The sequence below is a fragment of the Gossypium hirsutum genome, chromosome A11 (genome assembly GCF_007990345.1).
Source record: "Gossypium hirsutum isolate 1008001.06 chromosome A11, Gossypium_hirsutum_v2.1, whole genome shotgun sequence".
Taxonomy (NCBI): Eukaryota; Viridiplantae; Streptophyta; class Magnoliopsida; order Malvales; family Malvaceae; genus Gossypium; species Gossypium hirsutum.
Genome location: NC_053434.1, coordinates 44,146,000 through 44,159,247, shown reverse-complemented (window position 1 = coordinate 44,159,247; position 13,248 = coordinate 44,146,000). Strand labels below are relative to the sequence as shown.

The 13,248-nt window shown below is 39.3% G+C and overlaps 1 non-coding gene across 1 annotated transcript; it reads right to left on the bottom strand.

Moving 5' to 3' along the window:
- Positions 1–12,156: 12,156 nt before the first annotated feature.
- Positions 12,157–12,263, bottom strand: LOC121210586 (small nucleolar RNA R71). The gene has a single exon (XR_005905701.1). It is a non-coding gene; the product is annotated as a small nucleolar RNA R71 (small nucleolar RNA).
- Positions 12,264–13,248: the final 985 nt, after the last annotated feature.

Genomic DNA, 13,248 nt, shown 5'->3' with positions numbered 1-13,248 from the left:
TGGCCGGCCACTATGCACACAAAAGGAGTATTTGACATGCAAAGCCAATATTTTCACTACATGCTTAAATAGGTCCTTATAAATTAACCTATCGCATTTCAAAAGTGTCACACATAAGTCCTATTAACTAGGTTCACATGCAATCGACTAAATCGAAGTTTAAAACTTTCACACATTCATATTCACATATTCTAGACAATAATTATCACATCCAAATACTTCGGTGACTCGTCTTAGCGGTCCCGAAACCACTTCCCGACTAGGGTCAATTTAGGGCTGTCACAACTCTCCCCCACTTAAGAAATTTTCGTCCCCGAAAATCTTACCGGTGAATAATTTTGGATATCGGTCCTTCATAGAGTTCTCAAGTTCCCAAGTGGCTTCTTCTATTCCATGTTTATGCCACAACACCTTCACTAATGGGATTTTCTTATTTCGCAACTCTTTTACTTCACGCATCAAAATGCGAACCGGTTGTTCTTCATAACTCAAGTTAGGTTGAATCTCGATCTCAGATGGAGCGATTACATGCGACAGGTCGGATCTATATCGTCGAAGCATCGAGACATGGAAAACGTTGTGAATCTTTTCAAGTTCAGGGGGCAAAATCAATCTATACGCAACTGGACCAACTCGTCCGGAGATTTCGTATGGCCCAATGAATCTCGGACTCAATTTGCCCTTATGGCCAAATCTGAGTATCTTTTTCCAAGGTGAAACCTTAAGGAACACTTTGTCTCCCACCTGATACTCGATGTCTTTTCGTTTCAAATCTGCGTACGACTTCTGACGATCTGTGGCTGCTTTCAGACTTTCACGGATTACTTTTACTTTCTGTTCGGCATCCTTAATCAAATCAACTCCGAAAATTTTACTTTCACCGAGCTTGGTCCAAAACAATGGTGTACGGCATTTACGACCGTACAAAGCCTCGTAAGGTGCCATCTTAATACTTGATTGAAAACTATTGTTGTAAGCGAATTCAATCAAAGGTAAATACCGTTCCCATGAACTACTGAACTCGAGGATGCAACATCTCAACATATCCTCAAGTATCTGAATTATCCGCTCGGATTGACCATCGGTTTGGGGGTGAAAAGCAGTGCTAAAATGCAGCTTGGTACCCAAAGCTTCTTGCAATTTCTTCCAAAATCGTGAGGTAAATCTCGGATCTCTATCCGACACGATAGAAATAGGTACCCCGTGTAATCTCACAATCTGAGAAACATACAATTCGGCTAGTTTATCCAATGAAAAATCCGTACGCACGGGGATAAAGTGAGCCGACTTAGTCAGTCTATCAACCACAACCCAAATCGCATCCTTCTTACTTGTGGACAATGGCAGTCCGGACACAAAGTCCATTGTGACTCGATCCCATTTCCACTCGGGTATCATGATCGGCTCAAGTTATCCTGAAGGCACTTGATGTTCCGCTTTCACTTGTTGACATATTAAACATCTCGAAACAAAGTCGGAGATGTCTCGTTTCATACCATGCCACCAAAACCAACGTTTCAAATCGTTGTACATTTTCGTACTCCCCGGGTGAATTGACATTCGGCTACAATGGGCTTCGTTCAGAATCATCGAAATGAGTCCCGAATTCCTTGGAACACACAAACGACTTCTGAACCTCAAACAATCATCATCATCAATTTGAAACTCCGATTCCTTGTTCGGAACACACTCAGCCCGTTTTGCAACCAATTCATCATCGACTTTCTGAGCTTCACGAATTTGATGAGTCAATAATGGTTTGGCTTTTAATTCAGCTACTAACACATTGTCGGGTAGAACAGACAAATGCACATTCATCGCTCGTAAAGCAAACAATGACTTCCGGCTTAAGGCGTCCGCAACCACATTAGCCTTTCCCGGGTGGTAATCAATGACAAGCTCGTAATCTTTCAACAACTCAAGCCAACGTCTTTGTCGTAGATTCAAGTCTCGCTGAGTCATCAAATATTTGAGACTTTTGTGATCCGAAAATACATGGCACTTCTCACCAAACAAATAATGTCGCCATATTTTCAAAGCAAATACGATGGCAGCTAGTTCGAGATCATGGGTCGGATAATTTCTCTCGTGTGGCTTCAATTGCCTCGACGCATAGGCCACAACTCGACCTTCTTGCATCAATACGCAACCCAACCCAAGTAGGGATGCGTCACTATAAATGACAAACTCTTTGCCTGATTCGGGTTGCACTAAAATTGGAGCTTTAGTCAAATGAGTTTTTAGTTGATCGAAACTTTTCTGACATTTCTCCGTCCATTCGAACTTAACATCCTTTTGAAGTAGCTTCGTCATTGGTGTGGCTATCAACGAGAAACCTTTGACAAATCGTCGGTAATAACCGGCGAGCCCCAAAAAGCTCCGAACCTCAGTAATATTTCTTGGAGGCTTCCAGTTAAGTATGGCTGAAATTTTGCTCGGGTCAACTCGAATACCCGATGCGGATACCACATGACCCAAGAAGCTAACCTCTCTTAACCAGAACTCACACTTACTGAACTTAGCATATAACTGCTTATCCCGCAACATTTGCAACACTAGTCTCAGGTGCTCAGCATGTTCGGTCTCATCTCTTGAATAGACCAAGATGTCATCAATGAACACAACTACGAACCGATCCAAATATGGTCTGAAGATCCGATTCATCAAATCCATAAATACTGCAGGGGCATTAGTGAGCCCAAACGGCATCACTAAGAATTCGTAGTGACCGTACCTCGTTCTGAAAGCAGTTTTGGGTACGTCCGAATCTCGAATCCGGAACTGATAATAACCCGATCTCAAATCTATTTTTGAGAACACTGAGGCCCCCTTTAGTTGATCAAACAAATCATCAATACGCGGTAACGGATATTTATTCTTTATCGTCACTTTATTCAGTTGACGATAGTCAATGCACAACCTCATGGTTCCGTCCTTCTTTTTCACGAACAATACTGGTGCACCCCAAGGTGAGAAACTTGGCCGAGCGAAACCTCTATCCGTCAATTCTTGCAACTGAGCTTTCAACTCATTTAACTCGGTTGGTGCCATACGATACGGAGCTATCGAAATCGGCGTAGTCCCAGGTACAAGCTCAATACCAAACTCTATCTCCCGAACAGGTGGTAAACCCGGCAATTCTTCAGGAAAAACATCCGGGTATTCACAAACCACCAGCACAGATTCGGGTTTCCTTTCTAATTCTTGGTCATCCAGTACATACGCAAGGTATGCTTCGCACCCTTTTCTTACATATTTCTGGGCCAACATTGACGATATTACAGCTGGCACCCCATCCAAGTCCGTAGACTCAACTCGGATTACTTCGTTATTCGCGCACCTCAAATCAATAGTCTTGCTTTTGCAATTCACAACAGCATCATGCACGGTCAACCAATCCAACCCGAGAATAACATCAAATTCATCAAACGGCAAAAGCATCAAGTCCGCCGGAAAACAGGAACCTCGGATTACTAGGGGACATTTCTTGCACACTTTGTCGACAAGCACGTAACGACCCAAGGGATTTGACACCCGAATTACGAACTCAGTAGACTCAATAGGTAAAGTCTTACTGGATGCTAAGGTTTCACATATGTAAGAATGAGTAGAACCGGGGTCAATCAAAGCAATTACATTAGTGTCAAAGAGAGTAAAAGTACCGGTAATAACATCAGGCGAAGAAGCATCCTCGCGGGCACGTATAGCATAAGCTCTAGCAGGCGCACGAGCCTCGGATCTGGTCGTAGCATCTCTAGATCCTCTCTGACCACCACTAGCATTGCCCGTATTTCTAGATGGTCTACCTCGAGCAGTGGTAGCACCCGGTTTCCCACTCTGATTTATATTCTGTTCAGACAGCCTCGGGCAATCTTTAATGAAGTGGTCAACTGATCCACACTTGTAACAGGAGCGGTCATGGAATCTACAACTCCCCGAATGCCATTTACCGCAATATCGACATTCTGTTCTGTCTTGACGTTCATTCCCAACACTAGCGATCGAAGTGCCTCGGGTACCCATAGGGGGTCGATCACGGTCTCGTCTAAAAAGGCCAGAAGTGTCTCTAGACCGGCCCACATCATCTCGAAATTTCTTCGATACTTGTTGAAGAGACTTTCCCGAGGATCTTTTACGAAACTCCCCAGTTCCCACATCAACTTTTTGTTTTTCTTTTCTAAGCTCTTCGGCTTTACAAGCTCGCTCGACAAGTACTACGAACTCTCGTATTTCAAGAATGCCAACGAACATTTTTATATCTTCATTCAGTCCATCCTCGAAGCGTTTACACATGATAGCCTCAGACGAAACACATTCCCGAGCGTATCTACTAAGTCTAACAAATTTTCGCTCGTAATCAGTAACTGACATAGAACCTTGCTTAAGCTCAAGAAATTCCTTCCGTTTTTGATCAACAAATCTCTGACTGATATACTTTTTCCGAAACTCAGTTTGGAAAAACTCCCAAGTTACCTGCTCTCGGGGCACAACAGAAGTCAGAGTACTCCACCAATAGTAGGCAGAATCGCGTAGCAAGGAGATAGTACACTTTAGGCATTCATCGGGTGTACAAGATAGCTCATCGAGTACCCGGACAGTGTTGTCCAACCAAAATTCAGCTTGCTCGGCATCGTCGCTATCCGTAGCCTTAAATTCAGTGGCCCCATGTTTTCGGATTCTATCAACTGGGGGCTTATTTGACCTTATTTGGTCAGTTACCGGAGGTATTGTAGGTGCGGGGGTTGTATTAGTCGGGAATGGAGGTTGTGGAACAGCCGTATTAGTTCGAATGTATTGGTTGAACCAATCATTCATCACACTATAGAAAGCTTGTCTAGCTTCATCATTCGGGTTACTAGCATTAGGTTGAGAGTCCACCGGCGCTGTCCCTTGTGCGGGAGCAGGCGCTACACTCTCAAGATCATCAGCTACCGCTCGGTCGGGATCGGGATCCATTACTATAAATAAACACATTTGCAAATGTCAGGAATCACCACACTATCAATTAATCACATAAAATGGCATGTATAGCTAGACCCCAACACATTACGGTAGTCCTAGAATCGACTAAACCGTAGCTCTGATACCAATCAAATGTAACACCCCGAACCCGAGACCATCACCGGAGTCGAACACAAGGTGTTAACAGACTTTTAAAAATTTTCCAGACACTGCCAATCTGCGTAATAGTCGCTTTAAAAATCATATCTTGAGTTTCACAACTCGAAAATTTGTTTCGTGATTTTTTCCTGAAACTAGACTCAGATGTCCATCTACATAATTTTTTTTAGAATTTTTGACCGGGCCAATTAGTACAGTTTATTAGTCAAAGTCTCCCATGTTACAGGGATCAACTACCCTGACCTTTGCGCATTACGACTTGGATATCTCCTTGTACAGGGCTCCAATACTGATACCATTTGTTTATAATGAAACTAGACTCAAAGGGGAATCCACACATATAAGGTATGACTTCTAATTATCTCTGGATAATTTATGGTGAATTATCAAAGTCAAAACAGGAGATCCAGAAACCGTTCTGGCCCTGTTTCACGAGAACTTTAATATCTCTTAATATACTGTCCATATGATTTTTTTGTTACTTTCATATGAAAATAGATTCATCAAGGTTCGATTATACAATTTATTCACTATTTAACTCCATTCCTACAAATTTTTGTGATTTTTCAAATCCACACCACTGCTGCTGTCAGCATCTGTTTTCAAGGTAAACTTTACCTGTTCCGTGGTTACCATGGACCAACTAGGGATTCGTCATATATGGGTCCACATATGATCATATTTAGCCATTCCAATGGCTGATCATTTTCCCAACACTTCCATTCCAAACCATAGTCACATCATGAAACCATATAAACATACATAAACACAAATGGTCTAATGCCATACTCCACTTCTACAAGCCATTTTCGCTAAAACAACAAGGGGTAGTCCTATACATGCCATATCCAGAGTTCAACAAAAAGAGTACCAAAAGAGCTTTGATAGTGTGGATGACTTCGACTTCGTTGATCCCGAATCCGATAGCTAACGAACAAAATCTATAAAACAGAGAGCCAAAGCAACCGGGTAAGCAATTTAAGCTTAGTAAGTTTGAAGTAATGAAATCGGCTTTGACTAAAGTATTACATTCACATAGCTAACTGAATCACTTTATTGATACACATTCTCATAATCATACTTACTTCACACTTCATCAACATATATACACACAAGGTATCAACCTATCTAAAAGCCGAAAGCTCGTTAGCCGATTGCACGAATACTATTTAAAACGAATCGACCTTTCCGAAGCACATGCAAACATACCTTATCGTTCGGGTTAGTCGAGCGTATTAATTGAATTAGTTACAGCACAAAACGCTCACATTCAAACCCAAGTCTCTTCGAAATTTAGCCGGATATAACCGCAAGCACAATTGCCTTCGGGTCTTAACCCGGGTATAGCAACTCGCACGAATGCCTTCGGGTCTTAGCCCGGATATATCAACTTGCATAATTGCCTTCGGGTCTTAGCCCGGATATATCAACTCGCACAAATGCCTTCGGGTTTTAGCCCGGATATATCAACTCGCACAAATGCCTTCGGGTCTTAGCCCGGATTTATCAACTCGCACAAATGCCTTCGGGTCTTAGCCCGGATATATCAACTCGCACAAATGCCTTCGGGTTTTAGCCCGGATATATCAACTCGCACAAATGCCTTCGGGTCTTAGCCCGGATATATCAAATGCTCATGCACACATATATCTATAATCTTAACACATCCATATCTTATTTTCGTTACTAAGGCTCAAACACAAATCATTTATTCAACCTTTCAAATTTCGGCTCAATAGCCACTCACAAAGAGCATGATTTCGATTGGCTTTATAACTTAGTCTCTATGCACATTCGACTATCCGTCATAGTATGACTAATCATTTCAATATAATTCAAATAGGGTCATTCCTCGAAGACTTACCTCGGATACTTTGAATAGTTGTGGATAGACTACTCGATCACTTTTTCCTTTCCTTTATCAGATTTTGACCCCCTTGGCTCTTGAGCTTGATTCAACAAGTAGATTTTATTAAATAACTTATCAAATTAGCGATTCGATTTAATACATGTATACCATACAACTAAGTACAAAAGATGTTATTAACTAGATATTAAACATCAAACATATGCTCTACTCATGTACCAACGAACATGATACTAGCTCAATACCATGCATAATCGAATTTATTTAGCATCATTTAGTTTTATATAAATACACATATCATCCCAACTCGACACAAGAGTCAAATTCATCACTCAAACATTCACACCAATCTATTTGAATATCTTGGCCGAAACCCTCAATTGGCTAACATAGCCTTAATATTTCAATATAAACATGTATACATCAAAGGCAATTTAAAACACTTAGCCCTTATACTCAATAATGAAACCAACCCGTATACCTAATTATTTAACACATCACCTCCAAATGCATATATTAACTAACATATATCCAATCCACATGCCAAGTTACCATGAATAAATTAAACTTATATATATATAGATAACCTTTCACACCCTTGTATCTAGTGTCATGAGAATAGCCGAATGTCCAAATTAACCAAGCTTAAAGATTTAACCTTCAACACTTTAATGATCCACAACCTATTCATCAAGGCTTCAATTATAAAGTAATTAACATTTATACTCTTGTGCCGAATTAGCTAACACTTATAGTCCATAGCCGAACCTCTTGATGATTAAGCCTCCAATTATTCATTTCAATTACCCTTACATTTTTACTTATCAAAGCCGAAACCCATACATGACATTACTCATATCATTCAAACTCACCTTCTAAAAAAATCATGAACAATGCCGAATCCTTAAGTGTTCAAACCCCTAATTTACTCAACACATTCTTCATCAAAACTTAAAGGAAATAATCAAATTCCTTCTTTAATAACCATAGCCGAATGCTCCATCCATCCATAAAAAATTCCAAGTTTTCAAATGGGCTAATATGGAGCTAGCTAAATGACTTAAACTAAGCTTAAAATTTCAAAACTAACAAAATTTTACTAACCTTCTCAAGCTTCAAGTGACCGAATGCTACCCTCCTATCTTCCTCTCTACAATCGGCCAAGAAGAACAAGGTGATAACCTCCCTCTTTCTTTTTTTTTTCTTTTAGTATCCTTAGTATTTCTTTTATTATTTCTTTTCTTTTACTTAAAATAATGACCACTTCATGGAAATTTACCACATAGTCTAATATATGCTCCATCATGGCCGGCCACTATGCACACAAAAGGAGTATTTGACATGCAAAGCCAATATTTTCACTACATGCTTAAATAGGTCCTTATAAATTAACCTATCGCATTTCAAAAGTGTCACACATAAGTCCTATTAACTAGGTTCACATGATATCGACTAAATCGAAGTTTAAAACTTTCACACATTCATATTCACATATTCTAGACAATAATTATCACATCCAAATACTTCGGTGACTCGGCTTAGCGGTCCCGAAACCACTTCCCGACTAGGGTCAATTTAGGGCTATCACATTATGAATAAAGAACATACCCATGATAACATCTGGGGCACCTCCATCCTCTCTGGGACGTGCAACATAAACCAGACTTGGCTGCCTCACCTCAGTATAACCAACACCTCTGCTTGGCGCCCTCTGACCACGGCCCGATCCATTTCTACCTCTGGCCTGACCACGGCCTCTCAGTGGTTGTACATTACCCAAATCTATAGCTCGCATCTGTTTGGGCCTTCTTGGGCAATCTCTGATATGGTGCTCCAATGATCCGTACCTCAAACATGCTCCAATCCGTTTCCAGCATTCGCCTAGATTGCGTCCATTTAGCCACGTTAGTTTCGGTAAATCTAAGACACTTTCACAGCACTTGCAGCAAAATAAAATGCTCCTTTTGCATTGCCAAGCCTCGAACCTCAGACCCCAAAGAACACTCCACACGCTACTTACCCCTAGACCAATAGGCCTTTTTTTTCATGTTTTATCCACATTTATTTAATATGCCTACTAACTAGAGACAAGGTCTATTCAAGTAAAAAAAAATTTGTACAAGCCAAGGCTTGAATTCAGGACTTCTCCAACACTTCTCAGGACACTTAACCACTGAAGCAAGCATGCATTTATGCAACAAAACATGCAAAAATAAATACTTATATTTTGAGGCATTACATAACCTTTAATAATAAACCATTTAATACACCCAAAATGTGTCCATTCAAGTCCACTAATGTTTCAAATGGTTTAATTACCTTTTAAGGCCACCATATTTAAAAACCAAAGTCATTTGACACCTTTAACTAATAAAACAATAATTTTGCATTTTATGCAATTAAGTCCTTTTTACTGAATTAAGCACTCAAATGATAAAATTATTTCACGAAATTTTCACACCAACATGACATCATACTGTAAACATTTAAATAGAAATAAAATAATTATTTTGACTTCAGATTTGTGGTTCTGAAACTACTGTTCCGATTTGACCAAAAATAGGCTATTACAATTAGAACTGTCTGATGCTTTGAGATTGATTCGTAAATAACTTAGTTATAAGTGCAATATAATACTTATTTTGTGATTGAGCTATCTTATTGATTGTGAAATGAATTGGAATGAATGAATAATTGATACTGGTACTTGTGTTTTCATTGGCATGGGCTGGGATATTAGGAAGGAGGAAGAAATTTGTTCTGAAATTGTAGCTATGCCACCATGAGTATACATCTGATTTTGGCACTTCTCGCATACTGAATTTTACATTTCTGTAAACATGTGAACGAACACTTTGAGGTATGTAGGGTTGGTTGGGCATTGAATGTCCTTAATGGTGTGTTGAGATGGCCGAAGACTGTGTGTAGCGGGCGGGAATAGGAATATTACATCTGAATCTGATCACTATCGTATATGAATTGAAATTGCATATCCATACACATGTAATTGGTTTGCTCTTAGTCTGAACTGAATTTAGTCCTATAATGAATTGAATCTATGAATTTGGGACTACGCTATAATGATTATTAATTGAATATTTTATTTTACACACTAAGTTCACAACTCATTCTATTATTGATAAATTGTAACTTATACATATTTTTATCCCATGCTTAGCATATTTTTGGATGAATTATCCTTAGATTTGGTGAATTTGATGTTCCTAATCCTTTAATTTCATGTTTTACACTTAGGTGAGCATAGGAGAGTAAAAAGAATGAGAAATGGGCCAAAAACGGAGAAAATGTGTCAACGTGGGAAATCAACACAGCCTGGACTTCCTCACACGGGTAGTTCACATGCCCGTGTCCATTCAATAGACTTGAACACGGTTTGAAGCAATCGAACACGGGTGTATCACACGGGCGTGTCCCTGTCGAGCCCAAATATAGTCCAATTTAGAAAAGGTCACTCTTGAAGGTTTTGAAACATTCTAAAGCCTATATAAGCACCCCAAGAGGTACCTGAAAGACAACACGGAGTAGAAGGCAAGGAATTGCTCGAACAAAGCCAATTGATCCATTTTAGCAGCCAGATTCACCTTCAAGACTAAAGATCTCCCTTCAATTCCCTTCAAGAGTTCTTGGGTTTTCTTTATATTTTTTTATCATTATTCTTTTGAGATGTTTTCTTTCATAAATATGAACTAAACCCCCTAAATACTTAAGGGGAATGAAACCTAAGGCGGATATTGTTATTATTATCTGAATTATATGATAAATATTTGACTTGTTCTTAATTATGAGTTCTTAATTCTTGCCCAGGATATTGATTCAAGTATTGATGTGCTTATTCAGAGGAGCAAAAGTCCCTGTCTAAGAGTAGATCTAACATAATTAAGCAGAGTTGGTTGCACGCCTAGAGATAGGGTGACATAATTTTGTCGGATTAGGGTGAAACCTAGTAAGGGAATCCATAGATCGAGTTAATGCAACACTAGGGGTTTTAATTAGAAAGATATTTCAATTAATCAACCTTGGGTTAGATGTTGTTAGTCTCGAGAGAGATGATAATATAACTTAGGGATTTCTACAGATCAAGTCAAGTGAATAAATCATCTGATTCAGAGTCAATAGCAAGTGAAGTCTAGGTGGACTTTTCCCTTAGGTATTGTCCAAATCATTCAGTTTTCCCAAAAGATATTTCCCTAATTTACTTTCTGTGCATTCTTAGTTTAGTAATTAGTTTAGATAAAACAAACCCCTTTATTTTTGGGCTAGATAATAAAAAGAAAGTTAATACTAGACTTTTAGTTCCTATGCGTTCGACATCCCGGTCTTGCCATAAGCTATACTATTGTTCGATAAGGTGCACTTGCCTTTGTCGTGATAATAGTTAGTTTTCAAGAATGGACATTCATAAATTATAAAAATTATCATGATTCACATCACATCAAGTTTTTGGCGCCGTTTCTGGGGAGTTAAGATATTAGGAACACATAATTTTTATTATTTTATTTTATTGCAATTTAATTTTGATTTTTGTTACTAAATTTTATCTTTCTTTCTTGCAGGTTTTTATGGTTTATGACTAGAAGAAACCCGTCAGGACCATTACTTTTTGATAGTGAGATTGAACACACAGCTCGCAGAAACCGAAGGGAAATAAGGCGAAGCTTAAGATACATAGAGGAAGGGCAAGAGGACAATATTCACACCATAGCCGAGGAGATGGATGAAAATCAAGAGAACCCGCTACCTCCTGCAATTGCTGTTGATCCAGTAAATTAGAATCCTGCTCCGCGCACTATGTATGATTATGCTAAACCTACTTTAACAGGAACTGAGTCAAGTATAGTTAGGCCTACTATTGCTGCAAATAATTATGAACTAAAACCTAACACAATTCAAATGATCCAACAGTTTGTTCAGTTTGATGGTTTGCAGGACGAGGACCCAAATGCTCATTTGGTAAATTTCTTAGAGTTTTGCGACACTTTTAAGATCAATGCATTTCTAATGATGCCATTCGCCTTCAGTTGCTTCCCTTTTCGTTAAGGAGCAAAACTAAACAGTGGTTGAACTCGTTACCACGAGGGTCAATCACTACTTGGGAACAAATAACCGAAAATTTTTTACTTAAATATTTTCTACCGGCTAAAACAACTAAGTTGAGGAATGATATCTCTTCTTTTGTGCAGATGGATCTAGAGACCCTCTATGATGCATGGGAGAGATACAAGGATCTCTTGAGAATGTGCCCTCATCATGAATTACCACTCTGGCTACAGGTTCAAACTTTTCACAATGGCCTGAATCTTTCAAGTAGACAGATGATTGACGCAGCTGCAGGTGGGACTAGCAATAATAAGACACCTGAGGTGGCTTACGAATTTATTGAAGATATGTCACTGAATAACTATCAGTGGCAAGTCATGAGGACAAAGCCAACAAAAACAGTCGGCGCTTTTAATGTCGATTCAGTCACCACCCTCTCTAATCAGGTAACACTTTTGAATAGAAAAATTGATGGTTTACTTAGTTCTTCACAGGTTCACCCAGTAATGCAATGCAATGCAAGTGGAGGAGGAACGAACAATTCAGAATACCCACCTTATGGCCACAACATGGAAAATGAGCAATTAAATTTTATGGGTAATAATCCTCGACCTAAAAATAATCCTTATAGTAACATTTACAATGCAGGATAGATGAGCCACCCAAATTTCTCGTGGGGAGGCCAAGGGAATCAGACACCACCACCCCCTCCAGACTTCCAACAACAACCTTACCAGTAAGAGAAAAAGGCAAACCTTGAGGAGATGATGTCAAAATTTATTTCAATAGCGAAAACCCATTTTCAGAACACTGAAATTGCATTTAAAAATCAGCAAGCATTTATCTAAGGACTCGAGAATCAAATTGGGCAGCTCGCTAAGATGATTTCAGAAAGACCACCAGGAAATCTACCTAGTAACACCGAACCCAATCCAAAAGAGCATGTAAAAGCAGTTACACTAAGGAGTGGGAAAGTGTTAGCTGAATCCAAAAAGGAGCCACCACAAGAAGTTGACATGAACAAAGGAGAGGAGATAAAACCCGAAAACAATGACAATCTAATACAAAAGGGATATAAACCACTGATACATGATATTCGTGAGAGGTTTTAAATATTTATAATGAATCATTCTTGAAACTAACTATTACCACAACGAAGGCAAGTGTACCTATCGAACAGTAGTATAGCTTTAGCAAGACCA